The sequence below is a fragment of the Apostichopus japonicus genome, chromosome 16 (genome assembly GCF_037975245.1).
Source record: "Apostichopus japonicus isolate 1M-3 chromosome 16, ASM3797524v1, whole genome shotgun sequence".
Taxonomy (NCBI): domain Eukaryota; kingdom Metazoa; phylum Echinodermata; class Holothuroidea; order Aspidochirotida; family Stichopodidae; genus Apostichopus; species Apostichopus japonicus.
The window spans coordinates 14,682,711-14,698,276 of NC_092576.1; positions in this window are offsets into that span (position 1 = coordinate 14,682,711).

Here is a 15,566-nt window from a genome sequence, read left to right on the forward strand (position 1 = left end):
AACATTTTATCCGTTTCTATGAAATTCTGCAACATTAGATCAATCAATAATTTAATGTTCAACACCACGCGAGAGGTTAAACGTTTGAACATAGCTTACAACTATCTCACATCGGTGCCTGTTCAAAGTTTTCAAGTTCTTACGCAATTGACTAACCTTGACCTAAGTGGAAACATGATAACTCAAGTGGAGGCCTTCTCGTTTTCGTGCTGTGATAAACTGATTGTTATTCTACTACGCGAAAATTTGATAATGAATGCACGCTATGAAGCTACTGACGGACTGGTTCAACTTCAGACGTTCAATATGAGGAACAACGTATTCGAAAGTTTTCCATTTCCGACAGAAAACGAGAATACGTTCTTTGTAAAAGGTCTATATTTAGCATCAAATAACGTTTTGAAATTAAACGTTGCGGTTCCCACCAAATTCCCAACTTGTTCGTATCTCGATTTATCAGGTAACTATTTAATTGCATTAGACGACTACGGATTGCACGGTTTCCTTCATCTGGAAACCCTGGTAGCTAAAAAAAATAATATTTCTTTGGTTGGAAAATCTCTTTTCGGAGACAAACCACATGGCCTTCAAGCGTTACTTTTGCAAGAAAATGACATACGTGAGATACCATCGATGCTCTTGACCAGACTACCCAACCTAACGACTCTTTCACTTGCAAAGAACAACATTTCTAATATCCACAATATTGCTTTTGAGCATAATTCTTACTTGAAGTACATCAATCTAGATGAGAATAATATTCATACGTGTTGGCCATTGGCTTTAATTGGTTTGGATAGTCTTCAAACCCTGCGTATTTCTTTCAACAAGTTATCTTTCCTACCGATCGATTTTTTCCAGGTTAATCATGACTTTCGACTTTATTTACGTGGGAACAATTGGGGATGTGACTGCTCAATGAAATTTCTATATGATTGGTTTCAAAAGACAAGGTTTTTCCGTTACCCTGTGGACTGTAACACACCCCTAGAATTGAAAGGAAAGAACTTATTGGAGTTAGAATTAAAAGATTTTTGTACCGACGGTGATGTTTCCACGCAATCTATGGCCACTACTACGGTGCTGAATAATGATATTACAAGACAGTTTGTGTTGCAGACTAAATCCATTATCATAGTATTGATGGTATTGGTAATGGTAATATTGGTTTTGTTCCTCTTCAAATGGTCTATTCGAAACAACTAAATACCTTGTATGCGTTTTTCTCGTATGTATTAGCTGCGTTAAATATCACAAAAATATTGAACTTTCATGATATTTGTGTATACTATACAACTATACAACTTAAGTTATAACTGTACACCATATTATGCTATGCTTTGATGCGTAATGTTATGTTATGTTATTACATACCATATTATACTATCATGTTATATTTCTTATACTGTACTGTATATCTTATGTTATAAATGTTATGCTGCACCATAAGTTGTGCTTTCTTTAAATGTGTCTAAAATGTCAAACCGAGTTATTGTTTCATTGAAGGATGACTTTAGGAATAAAGTTAAGTTTGCTATGTTGTAGATCATTGAAACAGACAGACACTCACGCAAACATAAAGATAGATTCTCGTTCTGTTTTATTCTGGCTCCTTCTCCAAATCTAGGTTCTGTCGACTATCTTACAACTCTCAAAGATCGTTAGCAATTTTTAAAATGACCGATACTATATGCACGGATTTCAACTGTGGTAAAGTTTAGTTACCTAAGCAACTAGCTATTATTATGTGGATGCTATGTAAGAGCAAGACTAGTGCTTTGTAAAATCCTACCTTGAAAACCATTCCAGAGTTTTAGCATATCTTAAAATTGATCATGATCGTAGAAATCTCAATAGCTATAGAAACATTACTAGCACTTGAATTTTGCTTAAATATTTGATTTGAAAATATAACATAACAGGAATAAACTACTTTTGTGAAATGTCAGGAATAAACTGTTCTTCATTTCTCACTTTTACTTTGTTTCCTATACAGTAACCTACATTGTGCCGTACACATAATTATAATGGTAGAAGGAAAAGGAGGGGGAGAGGGGACGGGGGAGGAATTCAAAACTTTCCCCAACGTTTACCACTAGATAAATCCAGCGCTCTCTCCATGTAAACAATTGAAACATATCTGCTGTTATTTTGCTGAATGTGTGTGGGAACAGATTCCTCAAAATAAAAGTTGTTTAATATAAAATAATAAAAATAATAAATATAAATATAAAATTAATCATAAAATTATATACATATATATTATAAAAGATAAACAAGCGAATATTTTTAACATATTCAAGGGCTAATATACATCCGAAGACGACAATAGTGATAAACATGAGTGAACGATTAGAACAACCAGCAATAAAAAGTAAATAGGGATTAGAATAGCTCCAACCCGTAGCTCGCTACGTTTCTATTTAAGTCAGCATTTAAGTCTTTTATTAGGAGACTCTCTTTAATCTTCCCTCTGAACCACTGGGGTTCATTACCAATAGCGGCACAATGGTCAACAAAAGTAGGCAGATTATGTTTGTGCGCAGTACAATGAAGGTTAATAGCGCCTTTCTGACCACGAAAAGAGCTCATCAGATGTTCTTTGAATCTATCCTTAAGCCGTCTATTGGTTTCTCCGACATAAAAGGAATCACAGTCTGGGCAGTTTATCCTATATACAACATTGTTGGCATAATCTAACTTATAAGCATCCTTGAAATTGAACAAAGCAGAAATTTTCTTTTGCAGAAAACTTATTTTGATATGAATATTTTCATCACAAAACCCTTTAATGTAACACCTATAAAGTCTTAGCGAGTTTATCACTGCTGGGGCCACAGTATGGTACTTTAACAAAGCAGTATATTCTTTGGTCTCCCCATGATCAAATTTAATTACAGGACTTATGCCCAGTTGTTTTCTTAATTTAGAAGTATAGCTCTCCATTTCATGCAACAACTTCCTAGGGTAACCATTTAAAGTCAAAATGCGTCTAGTAAATTGCAATCCATGAACGAACAAGGAATCCGACGAACACAATCTACGTGCGCGTTCATGCAAAGCCCTTATAACCAAAATGTTATACTTTTGGGGGCACCAGGAAGTTTAGGACAAATTTGGATCAATTTCTTCTCAAGGTGGCACATAAACAAGTTGGCTAAACAGACACTCAAGGAAGGGCACACCCATCAATTTGCTCATACATAGAAATGTTAAAAATAAAGTGGGATGTAGCTGCTTTAAGCAATAATTTCCTAAGATCAACACGTTCAATTGTACAAAACAATGCGTTTTTGTATATATATGTTAGTCAGAATAACATAAATTGTATATTCCATAGGAACATTGGTGAATAAAGAAATTACATCAAAACTAGCCATTAAAGAGTCATGGTTCAGAGAAAGATTCTGAATTTCCGAACAGAAACTGAACGAATCCTTGGCAGTCAAATCATCAGTTGTAAAACTGTTTAACAGCCCCGATAAAAGATAAAAGATATATATATATATATATATATATATATATATATATATATATATATATATATATATATATATATATATGTATATGTATATGTAAATATATATATATAATATACATATTTATATATATATATATAAATGTATACATATATATATTTATATATATATATATATATACATATATAAATGTATATATATATATATATAATATACATATATATATATATATATATATATTTACATATATATATATATAAATATATATATATATATATATATATATATATATATAACCAACATTTTTCGGAAAGTATATACAACGAAGGAACGGTGGCAGCCCTAGGGGAAAGGAAGTGTTTCTTGCTACAGTATTAAGACAACGTTGCTTTTTTCTGACTCTCTTTACAGTGTTCTTCAGGATAGTTCTGTCATTATAAAGCATATTCAGTACCACTAAGTTTGGAAACAGCTTTGCTCCTCTTAGAACTACTTCACATTTCCTACGTGCTGATAGTACGTGAGGTGTTGGCTCTTGAAAGACAATGCGATACAAAAGATCGTACTATCATGAACAATGGCACGAGCATGTAAGGGAATCTGATTGAAATAGTGGCACGATTCAGTTGTAACTTTACCATCGTATAGACAGATTTAAGAAACTATGTTTAGTCACAATCTCAGCTCCTTTCCCCTCCTTTCCTTTCGTATCACTCATCTGACTCATTAACAGTTGAGTGTTAGCTCAGTGGTTAACGCCGGTGCCTTCCAATCATAAGATCCCCGGTTCGAGTGACTCCAAGATTAATGTATGTCGTTCAGTTGCAGAGTTGTTGGCAATTAGCGGTTCGTAATCATGGACGTTAAATATGAACGTAAGAGACTGACTTCGGTCAAACATACATATTGGACGTATTTGCTTGTCTATGGCATTGCATAAACAATCGAAAGATGGGATAATAATGACACTAGACAAAGTAGACTAGTGTCAATACAGCAGATATCCCTGAGAAAGAATAAACCTATTAGCGTGCACGAGGCTTACTATTGTAACACTCATAGAACAACATTTCTAACTCTACTCATTATCGGATAAATATCTTTAATTTCAACGCTATCTAGGCCACCTTGCAACTATATAGTTCTATATTATTGACACTCTTTACGACGTTTAACCTCTAATCATACCATGCACAAGAACATGGATTCAATAGCCCTTGACTTTAGGCTCAGGCTAAGCATAGGCTAACTTCACAAACAGACAAGTAGCTTCAGACAGAGTGTAAAATATCACTAACCAGCCATGGATATTCTGTTTATGTCTTTAAATGTCGCCCTCTTCTTCTCTGCAACCATATCATTGGAAACGTTCGAACAATTAAGACAAAGAACGATGGCAAGATATATCTAACGTGTAGACTACACTGCAAGCAATGCAGAGAACTGCCCAAAACGTGTTGATATAGACGCCTATGAAAAGACAACAAAATATTTCCATTGACAAACCACTGTGTGTGACGGGATAGTAAATAATAGAATATAATTGTACGCGCAGCGCACGCACGAAGGTATAATGTACGTACAGCATGCATAGATACAGTTATTGCAGACATTGATATGAGCGCTCTTGTATATATCACCGTACGTATGCGCGCACGGGGGGGGGGGGGGGGGAGGGTCAGACTATTACGCGATAGCGACACTAAGCCTACACTTAATTGTGTAAAGCAGAATACTGTGTTAGTTTCGTCATGCTGCGTCGATCAAATAACAATTTACGTGTGTGAATAAACACAATGCAAGGAGTAAACTTGTCTAAAAAGCCAGTTGGGACAATTTCCCAAAACTAATACCTCTCTAAACTCTACGCCAATATCATGCTCTCAAAGCACGGGTATTGACAGTACAAACAGTTCCTAACCTTGATCTGATAGAAACATGATATTCATACTGTACGTACTGACAATACGAGTGCTCTGAAAGCGGTACATATCACTACTGCAGTATAGAAAACATTGTCCCGACAAGGTGATATAAACATTAGTAGCTGAACATGCTAACGACAGCTTATTCATGCCACCTTCCTCAACAGAGATTTGATATTCAGGGTTGGAAAATGTCATGCATAAGAACATGGATTCACAAACAAGTCTTTTGCCTAGACTATCCGCGCAGGATAAGCATAGGCTAACTTCACAAACAGACAAGCAGCTTCAGACAGAGTGTAAAATATCACTAACCAGCCATGGATATTCTGTTTATGTCTTTAAATGTCGCCCTCTTCTTCTCTGCAACCATGTCATTGGAAACGTTCGAACAATTAAGACAAAGAACGATGGCAAGATATATCTAACGTGTAGACTACACTGCAAGCAATGCAGAGAACTGCCCAAAACGTGTTGATATGGACGCCTATGAAAAGACAACAAAATATTTCCATTGACAAACCACTGCGTGTGACGGGATAGTAAATAAAAGAATATAAATGTATGCGCAGCGCACGCACGAGGGTATTATGTACGTACAGCATGCATAGATACAGTTATTGCAGACATTGATATGAGCGCTTTTGCATATATCACCGTACGTACGAGCGCACGGGGAGGAAAAGGGTCAGCCTATCACGCGATAGCTATACTAAGCCTACGCTTAGTTTTGTAAAGCAGAAGACCGTGTTGGTTTCGCCATGCAGTTTCGGTCAAATAACAATTTACGTGTGTGAATAATCTCAATGCAAGGAGTAAACCTGTCTAAACAGCCAGTTGGCTGTTATGAACAGGAAAGTAAAACAAAAGATGAACAAACACTAGAAAAATTGGAAACATCGGAATAATAATTAAAAACAGACGACAGAGAATTACCTCAAACTAAAACAGTAAACAGACTAAGAGAACAAAACAAGAAAAAATGCAATTTTCACTTTCGAAATTAGATGGGTTGGGTGGGAAGGTGTAATTACAGGATACACAACATGGAAGTTTATTCTCGCCTTTATAGGATAAACAGAAAAAGGCGTTGGCGTTAAATTAGTCTAAAGTTTGCAAGACTCAGTTGTACGCTGATAGCAGAAGGTACATGTCGCATTACAGCTTACTTTGCATGATAACATGTTTTAAAGAAACGGTAAAAATTACTATTCCAAAAGATAAGAAGAGATGCATGGAGCAGTTTACATTTTGTGAACACAGTTCCCAATTAATGTAATTATTTTATCAGGTTTACAAATCTAACTGAAAATGCTAATGTAAAAACAGACTGACAAATCAAGTTTAGTTACGAACTCATTATTGTATCTTAATTCTTAGAAGCTTCATGTAAAATAAGTAATTAATGCGATTAAAGTATTGAGTCGACTTTGAATGGGAACGTTCCCCAGACGGGCGCCTACCTCATATCTAGTGGATCTCGTCACTCTCGAGATGAGAAGTTAGGTGACGTCACATATTGTTGCAAATTGTAGGTTTGCTAATAAAAGGATTTGATCGGATTTGTATCTTTCTTAAATGTTTTGATCTACTTCAGGCGCGGCGGAACGGGAAAATTATTGGGGGGGCTAATATGTGGAAACTATCTAAGCGGAGCGCCACCATCGGTTGGCGCGGAGCGTACAAGAAAATTTGGGTTTTTTCAACCCCCCCAGATGGCCGGAAACGGCACTTACCGAGTGTTTTATGCTGCGAATACCTAGCCCTAAAACATGGGTCTCAAGCCTGCAATTTCTCAGATTGCACGTATAAATCTGTAAAAACATTGTAATTTGTATATTCGATGGTGTTTTAAGAGAGTATACTCGACGTGTACTCGCAGAGACGTTTTTGAGTGTAGTAAATTACTACTTGCAATTAAATGCAATAATTACAAGGGCGTCGGAAGCTATTTTTGATTGGTACGGCGGTTCAGAGTGTGGCCAAATATCATAATTATCGGGGGACATTTGGTAGGTCAAACTACGCTACGCGCCACCATGGTTGGCGCGGAGCGTAATGGAGAAAATTTTGAAAATATGCCTCCCAGATTGCAGGAAATGGCACTTGCCGGGCTTGAAAGCAAGACCCCTGCCATGCCAGAGTAGTCACATTTAGCCTACTTGCCGTCATCATTATTGAAAATCATTGAAACATATACCTCCGAGATTTTTTTTCTCCATTTTTTAGTCCTACTTTTTTTTGCGTCGTGAATATTGGTCCGGCGTTCGGCGGACCTGCCCGTACCGGCTCCGACGCCCTGAATTAAATAAATGTCATAAGAAAAAACAGAAAGCATTTCTTAATGTCAACAAATGGGTAATTCCAAAACCATGTGCAGTTGCCAACAAATTTCTATGACCTAGCACTGTCATCATGTCATGAATGCATGTACCCTATACAGTACAGGTGAAATGCTAATATTGTGTTTTTGTTCGTTTAATAATTGATTGCGTTTAAAAAATAAAGCCATGTTCCACGCCTTGCGTGTACTCGTAGTGTAAACGCAAATGTTCATGAGTGTAGCGTTTAGCTTATTACCCTCTTATTTAAAACACTAATATTCGATGAGGCATGATACAGACAATCAATTATCATATTTAATTATTACACCTATATGTAGTATACGTGTGCATCGGACAGATCGACAAGTGTGCATTAAAAAATGGGCAGATGTACGTTTCGGAGCCTTGGTAAATATTGGGGGGGGGCTTATCATGCTTTTGCCCCCTCAACTTTTTCATTGGGGGGGGCTGAGCCCCCCCCCCCCAAGCCCCCCCGGTCCCGCCGCCACTGATCTACTTCTGTTATAGTCCAGATTGGTATTTACATTTACTAAGAATGCTTAATTTATAATTCTCACTTCCGTACTACGACCTCGAGGCTCACCGTCCTACAGATATTGGCATTATTATGAATAAGATATTTTCTTAATAAGTTTTTCCCCCCTTCTCAACCTTTTCCACTCATGTATTATTTATATCTAAGATTTCGTAACCTGTGACTTCCATTAGCTTAAATTACAGAGTATGGAAAGGCCCCTAAAAAAGCTATCACGGAATATGCATTTATAATCCCAATAATTGGCATGGAGGTCAAACTTCTGTCATATGAACGAAGAAGATGAAAGCTTTCATTTCGTTATGAACATCATCGTCAAGTTGTCTACTTTTGACTGAGGACTCGCTAACATGGCTTGTTTGCTTTAAGTTCGTTTGATTCTTTCATTATTTATTGGTGCTTGTTTCTTTTTATATGTGAGTAGGTCATCTCATCGTTTGCTGAAATTCCAATTCACGACCGATTTCGTCTTTTTGGGACTCATCAGGTGAAGGTAGGAATCGATCCCCGGTCATTATAGCCACAGTGTTTCTACTGGTGTGAATGCGTATTAATGACTTAAAACGGAATTTTTGTGGTGTGTTGATCTTTAATAATTTTACATATGTCTGTCATACTACTTGCTACACGTTCAGTTCAGGGGGAAAAATCCATTTTGGCTCAAAGAAGTGGTAGTTCTGTGTACATTGTCAGCTTTAAAGCACCAGGACAGCTCTAATTTTGCAGTATTAACAAGTTCTTACTAATCACTTTCATCTTTCGTCATTGCAATCATTATTTTTATCATCGCCGGCGTCGTGGTCTTTGCAGTGATCGTTGTTTTCTTTCTTAACTTCAAAGAAGATGGCGGATCATTTGTCATTTGCTTAAATCAGTTTATGAATGATATAAACAAATCAACATACGCAACTAATGTTTCCCTTTTCATCACTACAGATATCCTCTTCGCTCTAACCCGGAAACGAGCATTGTAGTTATTTGACCATGAAAGGGTATTGCATTTACATCCTGGTCTTGGCGACGTATACAAACTGCCTAGAACCTTGCCCAAAGGAATGCTATTGTCCTGGATGGCGTATCTTTCAGTGTGATGGAAATCTCATGAACATCACCAAATTCCCTGTGTTAGAACACTTGGATGTGGGAAACCTTATCATTATCAACACCGATATTTCAAGTTTAACGAGTGGAGAAGTCATTCTGCCTTTTTTCCCAAACCTTATAGCCGTTGCTCTGAAATTCTGCAACATTAGATCAATCAATAATTTAATTTTCAATGCCACGCGAGAGGTTGAAAGTTTGGACATAGCTTACAACTATCTCACATCGGTGCCTGTTCAAAGTTTTCAAGTTCTTACGCAATTGACCATCCTTGACCTAAGTGGAAACATGATAACTCAAGTGGAGGCCTTCTCGTTTTCGTGCTGTGATAAGCTTATGTTTATTCAACTTCGCGAAAATTTGATAACGAAAGCACGCTATGAAGCTACAGACGGACTGGTTGAACTTCAGACGTTACAATTGTCTAACAATGTATTCGAAAGTTTTCCATTTCCGACAGAAAACGAGACCACTTTCTTCGTAAAAAGTCTAAATTTAGAATCAAATAACATTTTGAAATTAAACGTTGCAGTTCCCGCCAAATTCCCAACTTGTGCGCATCTCGATTTATCAGGTAATTATTTAAGTGCATTAGACGACTACGGATTGCACGGTTTCCCTCATCTCAAAACGCTGAGAGCTCCACGAAATAATATTTCTTTTGTTGGAAAATCTCTTTTCGGAGACAAACCACATGGCCTTCAGGCGTTAGTTTTGCACGAAAATGACATACGTGAGATACCATCGATGCTCTTGACCAGACTACCCAACCTAACAACTCTTTCACTTGCAAAGAACAACATTTCTAATATCCACAATTTTGCATTTGAGCATAATTCTTACTTGAAGTACATCAACCTAGATGAGAATAATATTCATACGTGTTCGCCATTGGCTTTAGTTGGTTTGGATAATCTTGACACCCTGCGTATTTCTTTCAACAAGTTATCTCTCCTACCGATCGATTTTTTCCAGGTTAATCATGACTTTGGACTTTATTTACGTGGGAACAATTGGGGATGTGACTGCTCAATGAAATTTCTATATGATTGGTTTCAAAAGACAATTTTTTTCCATTACCCTGTGGACTGTGATACACCATTAGAATTGAAAGGTAAGAACTTATTGGAGTTGGAATTAAAAGATTTTTGTACCGACGGTGATTTTTCCACGCAATCTATGGCCACTACTACGGTGCTGAATAATGATATTACAAGACAGTTTGTGTTGCAGACTAAATCCATTGTCATCGTATTGATGATATTGGTAATGGTAATATTGGTTTTTTGCCTCTTCAAATGGTCTATTCGAAACAACTAAATACCTTGTATGCGTTTTTCTCGTTTGTATTAGCTGCGTTAAATATTATAAAAATATTAAACTTTCATGATATTTGTGTATACTATACAACTATACATCTTAAGGTTATAACTGTACATCATATTATGCTATGCTTTGCTGTTTTATGTTATGTTATTACATACCATATTATACTATCATGTTATATTTCTTATACTGTACTGTAAATCTTATGTTATAAATGTTATGCTGCACCATAAGTTGTGCTTTCTTTAAATGTGTCTAAAATGTCAAACCGAGTTATTGTTTCATTGAAGGATGACTTTAGGAATAAAGTTAAGTTTGCTATGTTGTAGGTCATTGAAACAGACAGACACTCACGCAAACATAAAGATAGATTCTCGTTCTGTTTTATTCTGGCTCCTTCTCCAAATCTAGGTTCTGTCGATTATCTTACAACCCTCAAAGATCGTTGGCATATTTTACAACGATCGATATTTTATGTAAGGATTACCACTGTGGTAAAGTTTAGTTGCGTAAGCAACTAGCTATTATTATTATTATGTGGATTCTATGTAAGAGCAAGACTAAAACTTTTTAAATCTTACCATAATAATTATTCCAGCGTTTCAGCATATCTTAAAATTGATCATGCTTGTAGAAATATCAATGGGCCTAGCTACAGAAACAATTCTGGCACTTGAATTTTATGTAAATATTTTATTTGAAAATATAGCATAACAAGAATATAAAACTTTGGTGAAATGTCAGGAATAAACTGTTCTTCATTTATCACTTTTACTTTGTTTTCTATACAGTAGCCTACATGTGGCGTACACATGATTCCAATGGTAGAAGGAAAAGGAGGGGGACAGGGGACGGAGGAGGAATTCAAAACTTTCCCCAACGTTTACCACTAGATAAACCCAGCGCTCTCTCCATGTAAACACTTAAAACATATCTGCTGTTATTTTGCTGAATGTGTGTGGAAACAGATTCCTCAAAAGAAAAGTTGTTTAATATAAAATAATATAAAAAAATATAAAAAAATCAATCATAAAATTATATATATATATATATATATATATATATATATATATATATATATATATATATATATACTTGCTACAGTATAAAACCAACGCGGCTTCTTTTCTGTCACGCTTTACAGTCTATGTTCTTCGGGAAAGTTCTGTCTTTATAAAGCTTATTCAGTACCACTAAGTTTGGAAACAGCTTTGCTTCTGTTAGAACTACTTCACATTTCCTACGTGCTGATACTACGTGAGGTGTATCGCTCTTGAAAGACAGTGCGATACAAAAGATCGTACTATCATGAACAATGCCACGAGCATGTATGGGAATCTGAATGAAATAGTGGCACGATTCAGATGTAACTTTACCATTGTATAGACAGATATAAGAAACTAGTCACCCCACTCTTAGCTCCTTTCCCCACCTTTCCATACATACCACTCATCTGACTTATTAAAAGTTGATATTGAATGCATTGGCTTGTCCATGGCATTGCATAAACAATCGAAAATGGGATAATAATGACACTAGACAAAGTACACTAGTGTCAATACAGCAGATATCCCCGAGAAAGAATGAAACTATTAGCGTTCACGGGGCTTTCTATTGTAACACACAAAGAACTACATTTCTAACTCTACTCATTATCGGATAAATATCTCTAATTTCAAAGCTATCTACGCCACCTTGCAACTATATACTTCTAAATTATTGGCACTCTTTACGACGGTTAACCTCTAATCACGTCATACATAAGAACATGGATTCAAAACAAGGCATAGGCCTCGACTATAGGCTCAGGCTAAGCATAGGCTAACTTAACAGACAGACAAGCAGCTTCAGACAGAGTGTAAAATATCACTAACCAGCCATGGATATTCTGTTTATGTCTTTAAATGTCGCCCTCTTCTTCTCTGCAACCATATCATTGGAGACGTTCGAACAATTAAGACGAAGAACGAGGGCAAGATATATCCAACGTGTAGATTACACTGCAAGCTATGCAGAAAACTGCCCAGTACGTGTTGATATAGTAGTAGTAGTAGTAGTAGTAGTAGTAGTAGTAGTAGTAGTAGTAGTAGTAGTAGTAGTAGTAGTAGTAGTAAATTGAGTCTCGTCTATAAGACACGCTCAGTGATTAACCTCCGCCACGTATCACGATCTTGCGCAAGGTTTATTGCTTCCTCGAAATTGTTAATATTAACGTCCTTAAATTGCGATTTTATTTTTCTAAGCATATATAATTATGGACGCCTATAGAAGGACAACAAAATATTTCCATTGACAAACCACTGTGTGTGACGGGATAGTAAATAGTCGAATATAATTGTACGCGCAGCGCATGCACGAAGGTATTATGTACGCACAGCATGCGTAGATACAGTTATTGCAGATATTGATGTGAGCGCTCGTGCATGTATCACCGTAAGTATGCGCGCACGGGGGAGGACAAAGGTCAGACTATTACCCGATAACTATGCTAAACCTACATTTCATTGTGTAAAGCAAATGACTGTGTTGGTTTCGCCATGCAGCGTCGGTCAATTAACAATTTACAATTAACAATTTTCAATTAACAATTTACGTGTGTGAATAATCACAATGCAAGGAGTAAACCTGTCTAAACAGCCAGTTCGGGCAATTTCCTCATAGTAGTACCTCTCTAAACTGTACACCAATATCATGATCTCAAAGCACGGGTATTGACAGGTACAAACAGTTCCTTACCTTGATCTGATAGAAACATGATATTCATACTGCTCGTACTGAAAATACAAGTGCTCTGAAAGAGGGACATGACACTTCTGCAGTATAGAAAACATTGTCCTGACTGGATGATCTAAACATTAGTAGCTGAACATGCTAACGACAGCTTATTCATGCCACCTTCCTCGACAGAGATTTGATATTCAGGGTTGGAAAACACCCAACTGTCTTTACTTATGAACAGGAAAATAAAACAAAAGATGAACAAACACTAGAAAAATTGGAAACATCGGAATAATATTTAAAAACAGACGACAGAGAATTACCTCAAACTAAAACAGAAAGCAGACTAAGAGAACAAAACAAGAAAAAATGCAATTTTCACGCTTACAATAGTCAAGAAAGCCAACTTTCGAAATGAGATGGGTTGGGTGGGAAAGTGTAATGACAGGTAATCCAACGTGGAAGTTTTCTCTTGCCTTTATGGGATAAACAGAAAAAGTAGTTGGCGTTCAATTAGCCTAAAGTTTGCAAGACTCAGTTGTACGCTGAAAGAAGAAGGTACATGTCGCATTACAGCTTACTTCGCATAAGAACATGTTTTAAAAGACGGTAAAATTTACTATTCCAAAAGACAGAAAGAGATGCATGTAGCAGTTTACATTTTGTGTACACAGTTTCTCAATAAATGTTATTATTTAATCAGGTTTACAAATCTAACTGAAAATGCTAATGTAAAACAGACTGACAAATCAAGTTAAGTTACGAATTCACTATTGTATCTTAATTCATAGAAGTTTCATGTAAAATATGTAAATAAAGCGATAACTCATTAAGTCGACTTCGGAATGGAAATGTTTCCCAGACGGGCGCCTACCTCATATCTAGTAGATCTCGTCACTCTCAAGATGATAAGTTAGGTAAATAAAAGGAAGGGCTCGATATAAATATTGAACTTCAGTTTTTCTCCTTTTCCACACATTATATCTTTGGTAGTTTTCATTGAAATTTATATAACACTATGATGATTTGATAATATGTGTATGAATTCTAGTTTAAAATGTACTTATCTTTTGTAAAACATAAACAGTTTCACTGTCATTCATTGTCATTGTCAAGGTCAATGAAGGAAAGGGTTCAATCCGTATCTCTCGTCACTTTCAAACAGCGATCTGGATATGTAATTAATGTAGTTAACATTTTCAAGGCTAGCTCATTATTATATCATGAGCACACCAAATATTATCTTACAAATGTCTGGGCTTTTTTCTTCAGAATTGGCTATTTGCTTATTGATGAAATGGATAGCCTTGGCAGCATGCTGTGGTTGTACATTCTTTTCCGGAAGTTGTATACAATCTAATTCCCTTAACTATAGTCACATTATTCTACCTTCCCATCAAACTATACAAAAGTAACTACCATTGTATTAACATATGCAAGGAACGGCTATCCCCTGCGAAATTAAAAGATCGTTTTACAAATTTTTAGAATATTATGATCTAAGTCTATCAATCCCTCCCCATCACCCCTGTCCCACCCAGTGAGCGATATTTTAAGTGAAATGCTATCTAAATAGTCCACGCCGGTACCGAATAAAGAAAGAAATTCAAATATGACTATATCACTGACTGGATTAATACTTAATCACGACTCTAAATATTATGAGAATATGAACGTATCCGTTTAATCGTTTCGATCAATTGATATTTTGGCTTTTAATTTGTCCTTGCACATGTCACAAGTTACGTTATAATATGTAACTATCAAATTACAAGGTTATCGTTTAACAGCAAAAGAGATATTTTTGACAATGTTCATGTTCAGTGATTTAAACTTGAAAACTGTATTGATTCATTAATGAGAAGCAATAATTAAAGTTATCTGTCTCCATTTAGGGATATAACAATCAGCTCGCTTTCCTACTTTCAGACCCTCAGAGTACGAAGACATTATTCATTTTAGTGTTTGGCATTACTTTCCCTCCCCCTATACACAAACAACAATTACATGCAGGGCACCGTGAGTTAACAAAGAAAGATGGAGATAAGGCAACGAAAACCCTTTTTCTTCTGTAGTAAATGTGATCACACAAAGTACACAACATTCGACAAATATTTGAGAACTTCAAGAAGAGGAA